The 19,339-nt window shown below is 36.3% G+C and overlaps 1 non-coding gene across 1 annotated transcript; it reads left to right on the top strand.

Annotated features, from left to right (window-relative positions):
• The first annotated feature begins 17,784 nt into the window (after positions 1-17,784).
• Positions 17,785-17,891, top strand: LOC141698756 (small nucleolar RNA R71). The gene has a single exon (XR_012565259.1). It is a non-coding gene; the product is annotated as a small nucleolar RNA R71 (small nucleolar RNA).
• The last annotated feature ends 1,448 nt before the right edge of the window (positions 17,892-19,339 follow it).

Genomic DNA, 19,339 nt, shown 5'->3' with positions numbered 1-19,339 from the left:
TAAAAGTGTTTTGCCATGCCCCCGCTGCGTTTAAAATCCAACAATGGTATCAGAGCATAGTTTGTATGCATATAGATCTGTGGTAAAAATTTCAGAATTTTATGTGCTTGTATGAATTAATTATGATTTTTACAAGTTATATCATGGATTAATTTTGTCTGATGAGAAATCGTTTCTCAGAATAATTTTGAATGTTGATCTGGGTTCTACAAGTGTTGTAGATCGTCTGGGTATTTTTTTCATAATTTTAAGATGTATAGATTTTTTGTTATGAATTTTTGAAGTTCTTACAATTAAAATTCGTAATTAAATATAGTATATATATATATATATATGTTTGTATTGTCTGTGTAATCTGTACATCTGCTACTGTTACTGTGTTGCTGCTACACGGAGAAAAAGACAAGGTACAGAGGTCTGACAAGGTACGGCGGCTGCTGCAAAAAAAAAACAAAAAAAAGGGGTGTTGCGCATTCCGGGAATGCGTTACACACCTGTGGCGCATTCACGGAATGCGTTACACCTGGGCTGTAACGCATTACCGGAATGCGTTACAGGGCTTGTAACGCGTTCCTGTAATGCGTTACAGCCCGACTGTTTACATTAAAATTGATTTTCTGGGAGTTTCGTAACTCCGTTTTGGGCGTGCAATATACCGTTGGATTCATTTTTCCGAGTCGGATCTAATGGAGTGATCAATTTTAGTTTATATAAAAGTTTTTAACTGTTTATATTCCATGAAGTGTTTTAAAGCTGTTTTTGATCGTTTGAATTGATTTTAAATGCTTCTTGTGATACATAGAGATGTATATTGCTTGTTCTAATGTGCTAGATGATGTAACATGCCTACCTTGATGTTTATTCATGTTGATATATGTGATATATGCTTAGTTTATCATGCGATGATAGATTTAGGTGAATTTAAATAAACATAATGCGTTTGTTAGACAACCTAGTATAGTGAAATTATTTCATAACCTTAATAATAATATTATGAATACAATCATGAGATTCTTGTGTTTATGAAACAAGTAATTGAATATGAATTTTCGATATGAGAGAAAGGATGATTCTATCAACAACAGATTTCTATCTGTAAGAAAGGGTTATTAAGTGACGCCTCTTGACAATGCTCCACCCGATCTGGGAATCATCTGATTATTGATTATTGATTTGAAATATTTAATTTAAAAGGAAGAATCTCTTTATAATATGATTATGATTGTAACATAATATAATCCCTCTAAAATTAAATAATATCAAGTAGTAATTGGCCAATGACACAACGGACTTTTGTCGGTCATAGCCTTCCAACATGGTAGAAAGTAGTTCTTATTTTTGAATCATTGTCGTTTCGTGCCACAGCCGAAGGCTTTGATTTCGAAATAAGAAATACTTGTCTATTACATAGAGATGTGTACATTGAATAAGAATCTAAAGGTCATTACGTGCCACAGCCGTGGGCCTTTGGGGACTGATTCAATTGTATGGAATGTTGGGTTAGACTTGACTTAGAATATTGAGTTTGTCGTGCCACAGCCGTGACTCAATTATTCAAGAGGCTAAAGTTTGATTAGGGAATAACATTAGATGTAATTGACAAGAGTTGTCTGCCTATTGAACATTACATGGCGTTTCGTGCCACAGCCGGGGTTGTGTAATGGAATGTAGGATCCCTATTCCCACTAGCATTATGAATGCTTAATTTTTCATGTAGGGGGTTGAATAAATTAGGAAAACTAGTGGGAGCCACTTATGAATAAAGACCCGATTCATATAGTGTTTTGAAATGAAATCGAATATTTGCTAAGTGTTGTTATGTGTTTAATCATTTACAGATTTACTTTGTACGTTATGTCTTCTGCACTATCACTCAGGAGCATACTAGATGCTCACAAATTGACTGGTCCTAATTATGCTGACTGGCTTCGAAACTTGAGAATTGTTCTCAGGATTGAGAAGCTAGAATACGTGATTGACTCACCTAAGCCTACTGAACTTGCTAGTGATGCACATAATGATGAACATGTTGTGTATCGTAAGTGGATAGATGATGCAAATGTTGCTCAATGTATCATGCTAGCTTCCATGAACATTGAGCTACAGAAGCAACATGAGCATATGGATGCTCACACTATCCTCATGTATCTACAAGAGTTGTATGATGTGGCGGGGAGGACAGCTCGATATGAGATATCGAAGGAGCTGTTCGGTTGTAGGATGTCTGAGGGATCATCTGTGAATGACCATGTACTTAAGATGATCAATTTGATTGAACGTCTTGGACAACTTGGTTTTGTCATGGATGGGGAGCTGAGCCAAGACTTGGTCTTGCAATCACTTCCGAGTTTGTTCTCGCAGTTTGTTGTGAACTTTCACATGAATAAGTTGGATGTCAGCCTGCCTGAACTCCACAACATGTTGAAGACTGCGGAATCGAATTTTCCCCCTAAGAAGAGTTCTGTTCTTCTAATTGGTGAAGGTTCCAATCCTAAGAAAAGGAAGAGGAACCCTTCCAAGAAGAAGAAAGTAGGTGAGAAAACGCCGGTTCCACCAAAAGCTGAAGACCCCAAGAGCAAAGTTGTTTGCTTTCACTGTAACAAGGTGGGGCACTGGAAGAGGAACTGCAAGGTTTACCTTACAGAATTGAAGAAGAAGAAGGGTAGTGAGACTACCGCTTCTGATTCAGGTATGTTCATGATAGAAATGAATATGTCATTAAATCAAATGTCTACTTGGGTATTAGATACCGCCTGTGGTTCTCAAATCTGCAATTTGTTGCAGGGACCAAGGAGAAGTAGGACTCTTGAGGAAGAGGAGGTGATTCTACTGATGGAAATGGAGCAAGAGTTGCTGCTGAAGATGTAGAATCATTTCATTTACATAGGCCTACGGGCAAGACTATTGTTTGAAATAATTGTTATTTTGTTCCCTCGATTGTGAGGAATATTATTTCTATTCCCATGTTAGACTTGGCTGGATTTTCATTTATTATTGAGAATAATGAATGTTCTATTCTTAGAGATAATATTCTTTATGGACGTGGTGCTTTAAATAATGGTCTGTATGTATGCGACATAATTTATTTCAGATTGAACAAACTAATAAAAGAAAAGGGATGATGAAAATCTCACTTTATAGTGGCATTGCAGTCTCCATTTAGTAGACATGGAGATAGGGCTGCAAATTTGCTAGGAATGGTACACACAGATGTATGTGGACCAATGTCTACGCAAGCCATGGGTGGATTTTCATACTTCATTACTTTCATAGATGATAGATCTGGATTCGGATATGTGTTTGATGAAACACAAGTCTGAGGCCTTTGAAAAGTTCAAAGAATATAAGTATGAAGTGGAGAAACAACCAAACATAGTATTATAACTCTTCGATTAGATCGTGGTGGTGAATACTTGAACGGAGAGTTTCTGGATTATCTCAAAGTAAATGGTATAGTCTCCTAGTGGACTCCTCCAGATTAGTATCTGAAAGGAGAAATCGAACTTTGTTAGACATAGTTCGGTCCATGATGAGCTATGCAAATCTTCCAGTATTCCTATGGGGTTATGCATTGGAAACCTCAGCATATTTACTGAATAAGGTGCCTTCCAAAATCTATTCCTCAAATTTCGTATGAGATATGGAAAGAAAGGAAACGAGTCTTAAACACGTTAAGATTTGGGGATGTCTAGCTTATGTCAAGAAAGTTGACCCAGATAAGCTGGAATATCGATCCGGAAAATGTAGTTTTGTGGGATATCCTAAAGAGACTTTAGGGTATTACTTTTGCACCGATCATCGGGTGTTTGTCTCCAGACATGCTACCTTCTTGGAAAAGGAGTTTATCCTTGAAGGAAATAGTGGGAGCAAAATTGAACTTGATGAAGTTCAAGAAGCACAAACTACTACAGATCGAGTGGAAACACCTGTTCTGACTGAACAACCTTTTGTGGAACAGCCCATTCATAGGTCAGGGAGAGTGTCTCGCCAACCTGAGAGGTAATATGGCCTTGTCATTGAGAATGACAATGAGTTGTCGATCATTAATGATGACGACCCTGTGACCTATAATGAGGCTATGAGTAGTGTTGACTCAGAGAAATGGCATAGTGCCATGAAATCCGGAATGGAATCTATGTATACGGTATACAAAAGATAGATTATAGCAGATGGTCAGGTGGAGACCTTTAAGGCCAGGCTTTTGGGAAAAGGATTCAAACAAAGGCAATGGATTGACTTTGATGAAACCTTTTACCTGTAGCCCTGTTAAAATCAGTTCGGATTTTGCTTGTAAATGCTGCTTACTACGACTATGTGATCTGGCAAATAGCCAGATGGTTTTCTTTCCAAGGGAAATGAAAACCTAGTGTGTAAGCTGCTGCGAACCATATGTGGTTTAAAGCAAGCTTCTCGAAAGATGGAACATTTGTTTTGATGAGACAATCAAAGAGTTTGATTTTATCAAAAAACGTAGATGAACCATGCGTCTACAAAAGGGTTAGTGGGAGCGCGGTAACATTTCTTGTATTGTATTAAATTAGAGTTGACACACATAACAACATAGCAGACCCACTTACAAAGCTACTTTATGAAAGTCACTTTGATCATCATAAAGACAAGATGGGTATTAGATACCAGAGTGATTGGCTTTAGTACAAGTGGGAGATTGAAAGGAATATGTCCTAAGTCCAATCATGTATAAGGATTTAGGAATAACTTTTATGTAATCTGTTTTGATTTCATTGATATTAATAAAAGACTTGTTTTGTTTTTATTACGGGCTTTATCTATTTAAGTGTTTAAATAAGATATACCATAGTTTAGAGTAAAGCTTTTTATGGATTATGATGAGATCATAATAGTGAGACCTAAAAAGATGATAACTCTAAACTTAAATAGTTCCTGGTCATAGGATTACTAACTGGTAATTAATAATCTGCAAAGATCGGTACATACTATGCTTGCTTCATTATGAAGGATGTCTGTTCTCATAGACATTTGTGTGGTGACACTATAGCTAGTATGTAGGTGCTTATTATAGAATAAGTTCGCTGAACATGACTTGCGCAGCTGAACAACTGATGGAGTTCACTCACGTGTCAGCAGTTGTTCACATAGTGATAGTTGTACAAGTATCCTTAGACTTGAGGTCATCATAGTCATCTTGTGTACACTGAACTATGCTTTGGTTTAGTTCTTAGTCTCCAGGGACAATTATTAGGGCTCTTCTGGGTATAGGAATTTGTACACGAAGATAGTGTATGATCAATAAAGGATCTACCCCTTCTAGTGAAGGAAGCGAATGTTCAAGGCTGGTCCACTTATGCTAGTTCAGGAATCTCTGGCCAGAGTGAATAAAATTAGAAAGGAGTTTCTAATTTGTATAGAACTACGCATAGTAAATGGTAAGCAAGTGATTGAATTAGATAGGCTTGACACGAGATCCATGCCTTGTATTTAATCGGGACATTGTAGGGTAGAATGAGTTTATTGTACAGTAACTATTCACTGAATAGGTTCTTGGTATTCTAAGCAGTGAATTCATATTATCCGGATAGTCGCGATATGCTGAGAAGTATCCCTCACGATGTAGAATAAATGTGATTAATTAATTAATCATATTTAATAAATTAGAGAATTTATATAAATAATGATAAAATAGTTTTATTATTATTTATTTCTACTACCGGCTTAATATTGAACCTACAGGGTCACACCATAAAAAGAGAATGATTTAATGGTGGAGGAATTAATTAATAATGGCTAATAATTATTTATTTATGAAATAAATAATTAATTGGAAAATTTAATAATTGATTAAATGAGATTTAATTGATTATAAATTAATTAAGAAAAGTTCTTAATATTATTAATTAAAGGATTTAATTTTTGGAAATTAAATCAAGAGAGAGAATTATTTCTAAAGTGTTTAGAAAAAGGATTAATGATTAAAAGGTGTTTTAATTATTAATGAGAATAATAAATGGGATAATAGTAATAATATTTATGGGAAAATTTCAGCTGAAAATTTTGCCTATAAATACACTATTATAGACCCTAATTTTATTCTAACCCACACAAAACCCAAAAAGTTTGGAAAACCCAATTCTCTCCACCTCCTTCCTCCTCCTTAACATCGTTTTCTTGGTGGATACTGGTGGAGTGCTTCACACTTGAGGAGCAACTGCTAAGGATCTCTGATCGTTGTCTCCGAATTATTTTTAAAGGTTAGATTCGATCCCTCGAATTTTTATTCATGATCTGTATGCTTTTATTTGGATTTTATATGTGTAAAAGTGTTTTTCCATGCCCCCGCTGCGTTTAAAATCCAACAAAAACTTGTTAAGTTTTTACCTGTAAAGTCTAATACTGAGAAATCAGAAGTTAAAGAGGAATTAACTTCTGACAAACTAAAACAGGAAAGGACAACTGAAGTAAATGTAGGCTTAATGACAAAGAAGCAGCTTAAGCATAAGCTGAAAGATGTAAAGAATATAAACAAGGTAAAGTCACCTAGGAAAAATAGGAATGGAAAGGAAGGTGTGAATAAAAGCAATGATTATAAGCCTGTTCCTAATGCTCCTAGAAAAATATGTCATAACTGTGGAAGTTCTAACCATCTGGCTTCTTTTTGCAGGAAGAATAAGAACATAAATTCCTTACCTTCAAAGTCAGGAGTTAAGAGTCAGTCTGTTAGATTTAAGCCATAAAATCCTTATTTTCATTGTGGTAGTTTATGGCATTCCATTTATACTTGTAAGGAATATAATAGTTTGTACTATGATTATTATCAAATAAAACCTTCTTTAAAGAAAGTTAGCATTGTTCCTTCTAGTATAAGTTCTGATACAAAGTCTGATAGTGTAAATGCTCATAAGAAAAATGTTAACATAAACTCTGATACAAAATCCGCTGCAAATGTTAACAAACTTAATAAGGCCATAGGATCCAAGCAAGTGTGGGTCCTTAAAACTAATCATTAGTGGTCTTTGTGATTGCAGGGCAACAGGAAAAACATCTTAGTTCTGGACAGTGGATGTTCAGGACATATGACTGGAAATAAATCCCTACTATCAGATTTTGTGGATAAAGCTGGCCCAAGTGTTTCTTATGGAGATGGCAACATTGGAAAAACATTGGGATATGGAAATATCAATCTTGGGAATGTCATCATTAAGGAAGTAGCTCTGGTTTCAGGATTTAAACACAATCTGCTGAGTTTTAGTCAAATATGTGACAGAGGTTATCATGTGGATTTCTTTGAAGAACACTGTGAAATTGTAAGCAAATCTACAGGCAAAGTTATTCTGAAAGAATACAGGCATGGTAACATTTATGAAGCCAAGCTTTCAATAAGTACTGATGGTTCTGCAATCTGTCTGATGAGTAGAGCATCAATTGAAGAAAGCTGGAACTGGCGCAAGAAACTCTCTCATTTAAATTTCAACAATATAAATGAACTAGTCAAAAAAGATCTTGTGAGAGGACTGCCAATGTCAGTATTTGCTCCTGATGGCCTTTGTGATTCTTATAAGAAGGCTAAACAAAGAAAATCTTCATTAAAGAGCAAGACTGAATCATCAATTCTTGAGCCATATCACCTACTACATGTTGATCTATTTGGTCCAGTAAATGGCATGTTTATTGCAAAGAAGAAATATGTTATGGTCATAGTGGATGAGTTCACCAGATACACATGGGTGTATTTCTTGCACACAAAAGGTGAAATTGCATCTATCTTGATTGATCATGTCAAGCAACTGGATAAATTGGTCAAAGATTCTGTGAAAATAATAATAAGTGATTATGGCACTGAGTTCAAGAATTTGACAATGGAAGAGTTATGCAAAGACCATGGAATCAAGCAGGAATTTTCTGCTCCTGGAACTCTACAGCAAAATGGAGTTGTTGAAAGGAAGAATAGAACTCTCATTGAAGCTACATGAACTATACTTGATGAAGCAAAGCTTCCAACCTATTATTGGGCTGAAGCTGTGTAGACTGCTTGTTTCACTCAGAATGCAACACTCATTAACAAGCAAGGAAAGACATCATATGAGATGGTGAAGAAAAAGAAGCCAAATCTGAAGTATTTTCATGTATTTGGATGCAAGTGTTTTGTTCTTAAGACTCATCCTGAACAGCTATCCAAATTTGATTTAAAAGATGATGAAGGAATTTTTGTTGGATATCCACTTTCCACAAAAGCTTTCAGAGTCTACAATTTAAGAACAAGGGTTGTCATGGAATCTATCAATGTCTCCTTTGATGATAAGAAGATTACTGGACTTGAAGATTTCAATGATCATGATCAGCTGAGATTCGAAAAAGAAAACTTAAATTCTGATACTGAAAATTCTGGCAGTTTAAATCCTGATATTGCAAACTCTGATGGATTAAACTCTGATGTTATTGAAACTGTGGTGACTACGTCAAAGGAAGATGCACCAGTGCAGGGAATATACAACCACATCTCAAGAAGCATCAGAACATACAACTGACTCTTCAAGTTCTGATTCATCAAGTTCTGATAAGCCAAGTTCTGATAGTTCTGAAAACTTAAATTCTGAAGGATCCAACTCAGAGAGCATAATTTCAGGGGGAGCATCAGAAAATGTTGATGAAGATAGCATGGATCATGGGGGAGCATCCAGTTCTAGAGAAAACCTTCCATTTGCAAGGAAGTGGACTAAATCACATACACCTGACTTAATTATTGGAAATCCTGATGCAGGTGTCAGAACTAGAACAGCTACTTCAAGTGAATGTCTCTATAATTCTTTTCTTTCTCAGACTGAACCAAAGAAAGTGGAAGAAGCTCTTCAAGATGCTGATTGGGTGCAAGCAATGCATGAAGAGTTAAATTAATTTGAAAGAAACAAAGTCTGGACCCTAGTGCCAAGACCAAAGAACAGATCTGTTGTTGGTACAAAGTGGGTGTTCAGAAACAAAACTGATAGTGATGGCATAATTATAAGGAATAAAGCAAGGTTGGTTGCAAAAGGATATTCTCAACAGGAGGGAATTGATTATGATGAAACATTTGCACAAGTTGCTAGATTGGAAGCCATAACGATATTTTTGGCTTATGCTGCTCACAAGAAGTTTACTGTCTTTCAAATGGATGTGAAAAGTGCTTTTCTAAATGGAGAATTGGAAGAGGAAGTATACGTTGAACAACCTCCAGGCTTTATAGATTCCAATTATCCTAATCATGTCTACAGGCTTGATAAAGCACTTTATGGCCTTAAGCAAGCTCCAAGAGCATGGTATGAGACTTTAGCTCAGTTTCTTCTGGAAAGTGGATTCAACAGAGGAACTATAGACAAAACACTGTTCTACCTCAACCATGGAAAGGACTTACTTTTGGTTCAGATATATGTTGATGATATCATCTTTGGTTCTACAAATGACAGACTTTGCAAGAAGTTTGCCAAACTGATGCAGTCAAGATATCAAATGAGTATGATGGGGGAACTTAGCTATTTTCTGGGCCTTCAAGTCAAGCAGAATGAAGAAGCCACTTTTATTTGTCAAACCAAGTACACCAGAAATTTGCTGAAGAAATTTGGAATGCAAGATTGTTCAAGTGCATCCACTCACATGGCCACTGCAACAAAATTGGATAAGGATACTGGTAAATCAGTAGCTATTACTGATTATAGAGGTATGATTGGCTCTCTACTCTATCTAACTGCTAGTAGACCTGATATCATGTATGCTACATGTCTTTGTGCAAGATTTCAAGCAGATCCAAGAGAACCTCACTTAACAGCTGTGAAAAGAATTTTCAAGTATCTTAAGGGAACAGCTGATCTGGGATTGTGGTATCCCAGAGAATCAGACTTTAAACTAATAGGTTACTCAGATACAAATTTTGCAGGTTGCAAAATTGACAGGAAAAGCACAAGTGGAAGCTGTCAATTTCTTGGAGGCAGATTGGTTTCCTGGTTTAGCAAGAAACAAAAGTCAATTTCCACATCAACTGCAGAAGCAGAGTACATTGCTGCAGGAAGCTGTTGTGCACAGATTCTTTGGATGAAGAATCAGTTACTGGATTATGGGTTAACATATTTTAAAATCCCTATTTACTGTGATAATCAAAGTACTATTGCTATGACAAGTAATCCAGTTCAACACTCAATGACAAAGCACATCAGCATTAGGTACCACTTCATAAGGGAACATGTGGATGAAGGAACAGTGGAATTGCACTTTGTTCCAACAGATCAACAACAAGTAGATATCTTCACCAAACCACTGTGTGAAGCTACTTTTACAAGATTGGTAAAAAAACTTGGAATGGTTTCAGGTTCTTTCTCTAAATCTGCTTAGCTTTTGTTCTGATGCATCAGACTTAATGATCAGTATTTATAGATATTACTATCTTTGTGTATCCTGTGCCTAATTGAAAATTTCTTAAGTACTGATTGTTGTCTGATGTGAATTTCTAAACTTTGATAGTGATATGAATGTTTCTGTGATTATTCAATCCAATGAGGATAAATACGCTAGATGCCAACCTAGTAGTCTTTAATATACTAACAAATCCCATGTTAGAAGTAATTATTTATGTGGAAATCTATTGACACAAGCAAATTCTGATATTGCGCTTAGTTAAGTTTACTTTGTCTATCTTATTACTAAGTCAAAAACTAGAATAATGCTTCTCATATGTTAAGTTCTGTTTTTAGTAAATCTGATGAATGAACTAAGTGCTGATAAGTCTCACTTATCACAAGAAAAGAAAAAGAAAAAGAATAAATATCAGGTACTCCTTTGAGATCTAGAGTAAAAACTGTGGCAGGGAAGACCCAAGTGCATTGCTGGTATTAAGTAATATGCATCAGAAAAGCAAAAATAAATATTTTTCTTGGTGACTTTTCACACTCTATGATTATTGGAGAAATACTCTGATAATAGCATAAATTCTAATAAACAGTCATGACTCACTTACACTGAGAAGCCACTGTAAAATGGAATTTCAAAAGATGCATAAAATGAGCACAAAACAGTTGAGGTGGACCATGCATGAACTCATTCTAAAGTAGACTTCAGAATCATGACAGATTTTGAGCAAAGTTCTTAGTTATGCCTTATTTCTAAGATGTACTGAAGTGAATCAGACTTTAATCCTTATCTGATATTTAGCTTACTGCACACACATACACTCCATATGAATGATGAAAATTACTGTGGTGATAAATGATGTTTTAGATGAATAGTTTATGTGTCAGATTGCATAAATTCTGAGGACAAGTTATGATGGAAGTTCTGATGATTAAGTTCTGAAGAAATAAAATCAGAATTTATGTGAAACATTGCAGACATAGGCATTTTACTTTTCAAGTTGAGAAATCATGTTCTGATGACTGTTAAGTTCTGATATAAGTCTAAGTTCTGATATTACACTCTGATTCTTTACTTGACTTATTTGTGGTTAAAATCTGAAACAGTCTTCCTAAAAATCATAATATGTTTGGGTTAAATATTAACAGTCAATACAATAAGGGTTAGTTGTACACGTCTATGCACTGACATTTTTTCTTGTTTCTTGTGTGCATTAAACCCTGTTTTACACTTCCAATGGCTATTTTTATTCTCATCGGTCTAGGGAGACGAGGTAGAATTATTTCTACCTATAGTCATTCAATTTTCCTTGGGTCTCCTAACATTCCATTGGCTATATAAACCAACACTTCATTCCATCCAGAACAACTCATTTCATTTTCTCTCAATCTCTATAACTCATTTCTTTTTCTCTCTTCACAACCCTGGTTCATTACGACTTAGCTCTGAACTATGATACTTTTACTCTCACAATGAGGTGTACAGAATGGCAGCAGGAATGGCATATCACTGTCATTCCTGATGAGATTTGGGACTCGGTTCCCCAAGAGGTCCTTATAGACCTCTTGTTCTTTTACATGGACTACCATCGCCATCTTGAGCGACTGGAAGAGGAACGGTTGGAAGCTCTCCGCCAGCAGGAGCGTATTATTCATCTTGCTGTTCTTTTTGTTGAGAGTAGGAAGAAGAAATAATTTCTCCTACCTGTTTCTCTTCACCGTCAGCTTTGTCTGGCTTCTTAGCTTAGTACAAAAGCTGTTGATGTTAGGATTTGTAGCTTAGGACACTTTTGTATTTTTATGATGTAATTTAAATTTCATGGAATGTATTTGCTCAATATATTAATGAAATTTTATATTTATGCAGATTTTGTCTCTGAGTCGTTTGATATTCTGATGCATTTATAAATCCTGATTTACCCATATTCTGATGACCGTTTTAACTCTGATACAAATCAAGTTCTGATTATGATGTGTAAATATTTGCTACTTGGTTTCTTTATGGTCATTTTATCATTAGTCATATTTTTACAAAATATTGGTCTCGCAATAAAAATAATTTATTAAGAGGGAACAGTTTTAAATTTTAAATTAAAACTGAACTACCTTAATTAATGGGATTACTTGGTAAGTGGAACAGTTTTTCCTTGAAATATTGCATGTGATAAGTAATGATTACTGTATTCCCGTGCCCATTAATTATCCTTTACTGCTGCATGTCTGACAGGTGTCCAACGGTTACTTTTTCTACCGTGTATAAGTAAAAGAGAAAGAAGATTGTAAAATCTTTTATTTACTTTCACACTTTATCTCTCTTTCTTTACTTCTATTCTCTCTCATCTCCTGACATTTTTTTCATATAGACATTTTATCAAACACCATACTGGAAACCCTATTCTCAATTTTTCTCATGGAACCTAAGGATTTGATTATAGATGAAGCCAAGTTTGTACCCAACAACTATGCTACAATTTTAAACCATGCTGAAGCTCCATCTGATTTGCACTTTGTGCAAGATCTTCTAGCATACAATGAGATTGGGTATGCGTTGACCAAGCCTCAAGTCATTTCCAGCCAACAAGTTCTGACGTTCTGGCGCACTGGGCATTTTGATAATGGTGGTGCTACTGGTACTCCAAGCATTATTTTTGAAGTAAATGATGTTGAGCATGTGGTAACTCCTGGATCAGTTCGTAAAGCTCTACACTTACCAGAAGGCTGCATTTTCTCAACACCAGAGGAACCTGTTCTACAGCAGCTCATGGCCAATTTGGGGTATGAGAAGAGTTTGGCCAAGCTTGGACAGTTGAAAAGAGCACATATCAGAAAGGAATGGAGTTTTTTCTTCGACTGCATGACTAAGGCATTCTCCAATAAGTGTTCCAACTTTGATGCCATTCCAATTATGAGTTAACACATCGGGTATGCTATTATTCACCAAACTCATTTTGATTTTGCAAGTGTTGTGCTAGGCTTTATAGGGGATAGGATGATAGAGGATAGGAATGTAGTATACTTTGCTAGATTCTGTCAGCTTATATATACTTTTTGTTGTGCTGATGACCCTCAACTAGCCAGTTCTTTATTTCCACCCTTTAAACTTGGAAAACAGGCTTTTAATGATCTGGTAAATGCTGACCTTAAGAAAAAGGTAGTTAGACCCTTACCGATATCTCAGTCTGTAAAACAGATCCTGGTAAATGCTGATCCTCAAACCTACAGATCTGTTTATCCTGATGTTTAACCCACCAACACATCCCAGACACTACAACAACCATCAGAACATACCACATATACACCTCAGCCTACTTAACCCTCTATCAGAACATATGTCAAACCTTCACAGATATCTCAACCTTCATCATCAGCACATAATGTGAGGCCTTCATCTTCAAAGCCCAAGAGTACAAAGACTGTGAAGAGAAGGAGGATTGTCCTGAGAGATGAGTCAGACAGTGAGGAACAGGTTCCTAAGTCAGAATCTGTTGTCAAAGAAGCTGAGAAAGTCTCTTCTCAGAAGGATACTGGAATTGGGGGATCTAAGCTTCTCAAAAGGCTTAGAAGGATGTATTCAGATGAAACTCTCAAGGAATCTCCACCTTCAAAAAGATACAAGAAACAGAGAGCACAAAGATACATGGCCGAGTCAGTTTCAGAGGATGAGGAAGCAGCAGCTAAGGAAGGAGATCAGGAATCTCTGATCTCAAAAGAGTCAGAATGTGCTGAAGCCACTGCATCTACACCTCCATTGTCACCAACTCAGCAAACTGCTCAAGATAAAGTATCAACATCACCTGTGTCTCCTGTAAATGAACCAGTATCTAGTGCAGACCCAGGCACAAGTGCTGAGATTGATATTCACAAACTAATTGGCCTGAGGTTCTCTACTTAGAAGCTCCACCAGCTCCAATTAATCCATCACCAACACCAATTCCTGATGCTAATGAAACTCTAGAATTGTCTACAACACCTTCTCTGCATCTAGACATTGAAGATCAGACTATAGGTGAGCATCAGAATATGGATGTTGATTAGAACTTAGAAGCAAATCAACACTTGGAGGATGAGGTTGAAGCCTCAATAGCCTCTCATACTGTTCTTTTATCAGAGGATGAAAAATCTGTAAGTTCTGATGCTGCAAATGCCAAAGATACTGATGATGCTGCTATAAATGCTGATGCTGATGAAGCTGGTCCTTCTGGACATGCACCTCTACAAGCTCCTTAAAAAGCTGAACTAGTCAAAAAGTTTGTTAGAGGAGATGCACCACTTCCTTGGAGTGAAACTCCTAGGGGACAGGAGTGGACTAAGGAGTGGAACACAGTCACCTTTGTTCCATCTGAAAAAATTCTTGCTGAGCACTTGGCAAAAGCTGATGAGATGCTAATTAATGTTGATTTCAAGACACGTCTATGACTTACTGCATTGAGTACTAGACACCTTCAAGGTCAACACTCAACAACTCATGTCGAGGTGCATAAAATTCAAGAAGCTTTACTCAAGCAAGAATCAACTATGAAACTTGAAAAGAAAAGCTTTTTCAAACCTACCTTTGACAGAGTTGCTTACATTGAGAAAATCCAAGAAAAGCAACAATCTCAGATTGATGAAATTTTGATAAATCAAGCTTCTCAGAAATCTCTACTCGATGAAATCCAATCCTTAGTGGAATTGCTTGTCTCTCTTCTTTTACCTACTGATGCCAAAAAGGGGGAGAAAGTAACTAAGTCCAAATGCAAAACTGTCAAGACACTGAAGGAGAAGGATGATGAAAAAGATGACCAGGGAAACTCTGGAATGGGTGGAGGTCATGGTCAAGGTAGAGGTCTCTCATCAAGAAGAGCTGGAACTACAAGTCATAGAACAAGTTTCGATACTGGGAGAAGAATAACTTCTGATACTGGTAAAAGGATAAGTTCTGATGAACTTTTGGATCTTGATGAAGAAATTTCAAGACAGTTATTTCTGAAAGAAAATCCAGGAATTGACTTTGAGAGTCTAATGGAAGAAGAAGCTAGACTTAAGTCAGAAAAAGTCAATTCTAAATCTGAAGCTTTTGTTGGTAAAAAGAAACTTCCTAAGGCCAAAGGCATTGTGATAAAAGAAAGGACAAATCATGTGGCAACTAAGGTCAAATCACAATTACAAATAGATCCAAGGTCCAAGGGCAAAGAAAAAGTTGGTGAACCTATAAAGGTTTATGTGCCTCCTATGGATGAAGAAATTTATGTTAAAGATGCTGACCTTACTCTGACTTCAAGAAAGATTTCTAAGACAACCTCTGAAATGGCTCAAGTTGTTCAGAATCAAGATATAGTTAGTTCTGATATAACCATAAAGCAAGCAACCTCTGACATAGCTCAAGTTGACTTGATATCAGAAGATAAATCAAAGGAAACCTCTGACATTGCTCATGTTAAATCCTCAAGGTTACTCCTACCAGGATTCACTAAAGCCAAACAGACTCAACCTTTGAAGACTGCAGCAAGTGGTTTTAAAGCAAGAGTGGTTACTGGAAAGGAAGCAAGAGATAAAACTGGATTGGGTAGTGTTGATGAAAGAAGAGTGCATAACACAACCAATGATCCAACTTTCTTAAGTGAACCAGGTGTTGGAGCAACTCCTGAAAGATTGAATCAACTAGAATCTGTACAGATGGTCTACCATACCTACTTGAAAGAACACATCCTGTTATATTTTATGATAGATGGTAGGGTTTACCATATAAGTGAAAATGCTATACCACTGAAGTATTTTGAAGAACTAGAACATGTCTTATTCTTACTTCAAGTGAATGACAGAATAACAGAAAGTGCTGCAAACTATTTGAAGACTCAAATTCAGAGACAGAAAAGACTTTATTCTGTAAAGTCTGACAGCACATATCTTCTAAAGTACAGAGATCACAAGGGTGATATTGTTGAGATGAAGCCTAACTCTGCTAAGATTATAACTACCTTTTTGGGTTATAAGGTTGTAGAATTCAATTTTGAGTCTGACAAGGCATATTTGATCAGACTGGATCAGGACATAAGGAAAGCTAGAATTAATGATCTCAGGGCTGCTATCTTCCAAACTGGTGAAGATTCTGTAGAACTCAAAGATGCTAAAAGGAGGATGATTGATGAACTCAGATATGTTGAGAGATGTTTGTTAAAGAACTATCTCTGAACAACTCCTGATATCAGAGAGATCAGAAAGTGAAGCCAAGTCAAGATCTACAACTGCTCAAATTCTGATATGTATACAGACTAAAGTTGTTATCAGAAGTTAAAGTTGGTAAAGCTTTAAGGACTGTAAGTGGTAGTTATCTAGTCATTTCTCATGCATTTGTACTTAATGTTTTTGACATCATCAAATATCTGTTAAACTTGTATATTATGCTAATTTACAAGTTGGGGGAGATTGTTAGATATATTTGATAATGTCATGTCTAATATGATTTATGTTTAGTTTTCAGATCTTACTTAAACAGGACAAATCAGTACTTAACTGAAATCAGCACTTATACTAAAGTCAGAACTTAAGTTATCAGTACTTAAGGTTCAGGAGATATTTATCAGGAGATAATATGAGGACTTAAAGGAAACTTTCAGATAAGGAAGGCGGCTGATTGAAAGGAAAGAAGATCAAGAGAAACGTAAGAAGAGATATGCATGAAGAAGGAATTCTATGAAGAATGGAATACTTGGAAGAAAATATAACTGATTGATATATTTTTAGGAAGCAGAATTATATTCCATATCAATTAGCGATTATCTTGTAACTGTGTAGTATATAAACACAGGCATAGGGTTTACACTATAAGTGTTATCATTATCGAGAATATTATTCATTGTAACCCTAGCAGCTCTCGTGATATTTGTTCATCACTGAGAGAGGACAGTTCCATATTATAACAGAGTTTATTGCATTGAATAAAGTCTGTTTTCTATTACTTGTGTTATTAGAATTCGATTTGATTGTGCTATACACTGTATTCAACCCCCTTCTACAGTGTGTGTGACCTAACATGCGGTTGTTGGGATGATAGGTTGTTGGAACAGGCTACTGTGACCTCTGAAAGTTGCTCACAAACTGAGCTGATTCACTAGAAATAGCACACTGCTCTGCCTCATGGGCACCAGCACAAAGCTCACAGACATTAGTGATCTGATTAACTCTATAATTAGCCAAAGAATCCACCTTCATCGTGAAAGCCTTAAGCTGAGCAGCTATAGCAGTAGCTGCATCCACTTCCAGAATTCCTGCTACCTTGCCCTGAGGTAGTCTCTGAGTTGGGTTCCGGTATTCATTGGCAGCCATCAGCTCAATCAATTCATAAGCTTCATCATAGCTTTTAGCCCATAAAGCTCCTCCTGATGCTGCATCAAGCATGGGTCTAGAATTAGCACCCAATCCATTATAAAAGCAGTTAATGATCATCTAGTCAGGCATCCCATGGTGAGGATACTTTCTAAGCATCTCTTTGTATCAATCCCAAGCCTCACATAAAGATTCTCCATATTGTTGAGCAAATTGAGTAAGTGTGTTTCTGATTGCAGCAGTCTTCGCCATAGGAAAGAATTTAGTTAGGAACTTTTGAGCAAGATCCTCCCATTTAGTGATAGGCCCTGGTGGTAGAGAATGTAAACAGCACTTAGCTTTATCCCGCAGGGAAAATGGAAAAAGCCTCAACTTAATAGCATCTTCAGAAACTCCATTGAACTTGAAAGTGTCGCAGATCTCGATGAAATCTCTGATATGCATGTTGGGGTCTTCTGTCGGAGAAACCCCAAACTGAACTGAGTTCGGTATTATCTGAATCGTGCTCGACTTGATCTCAAAGGTGTTAGCCGAGATGGCTGGTCAGACAATGCTAGACTGAATATCATTAATCTTCGGTTGACAGTAATCCATTAAAACCTTTGTATTTGTTTCTAGTTCTCCCATTGCAATAAGAGCTTCTTCTTCAACTTTCTCCTCGACAAGAACTTCTTCAAAAACTTCCTTAGCTACTACAACTTCTTCCTCAGCTTGATCCAGTGTTCTCTTACGAGACCGAGAACGCGTATGCATACACACTCGCTAGAGTATCTGAAACACGAAAAGGAAGTAAGTAAGTAACAATGTCTGAGTCAATGAATTTTAACGATCACTGATGATAAACACATAAACTAAAAATTAACACCGAGTCCCCGGCAGCGGCGTCAAAAACTAATTAGGACGAAAACACGTGCTAATATTCACGCAAGTATACGCGATCGCAAGTAATATAGAATTATTTCTAATTTTTTCCCACAGAGACTGGTTTAGGTTAATTTCAATCAATGCACTTATGCAACAATGGTATGGTTATTATCCAATGCTAAGACGATTAACAAATTGAGATTGTTTTATAACCAAGAATTAACTAAGATATTATACTAAAGAACATTAACTAAGAGATTAAAAGGATTGATTATTATATGACATAAACAGGGGATTCTAACTTCCTTACTACTTCATTCAATAGCCTCTTTGTTCTTAATCTTAGCATGCAATGGTGATGACACTAATTAAATAACAAGAAACTAGCAAACGCCAGATTTCATTGTACGATTACCCTACTATCAGACATCCACAAAAGAGATAGAAGCTGAATAGATACCAATTATATTGAGACCCTATATGTCTATAGAATTTGACATCATAACGGTTTAATGCACAAGTTATCTATCATGATTACATAGGGCAAGTAAGATGGTTAAAATTACCTATAAATCATGCATAACAAATTCATAAACCTATGTTAGCATGGAAAGTTCTAAATCCCTATATTTACTTTCACTTCAATAGAGATTAACACGCTATCATATAAGTTCGCGACGCTCATAAGACGAATAAGCACAACCAATACTATGATATCATACAATCACCACACACTAAGGCATCAAAACAAATTAACTAGAGAAATCCATAAGTAAATCCGCTAGAACCCCACGATAACGATTAGCCCATAGTCGGACTCA

This window comes from Apium graveolens, chromosome 11 (genome assembly GCF_009905375.1).
Source record: "Apium graveolens cultivar Ventura chromosome 11, ASM990537v1, whole genome shotgun sequence".
NCBI classification, from domain to species: Eukaryota; Viridiplantae; Streptophyta; class Magnoliopsida; order Apiales; family Apiaceae; genus Apium; species Apium graveolens.
This window is presented reverse-complemented; position numbering and strand designations above follow the sequence as displayed.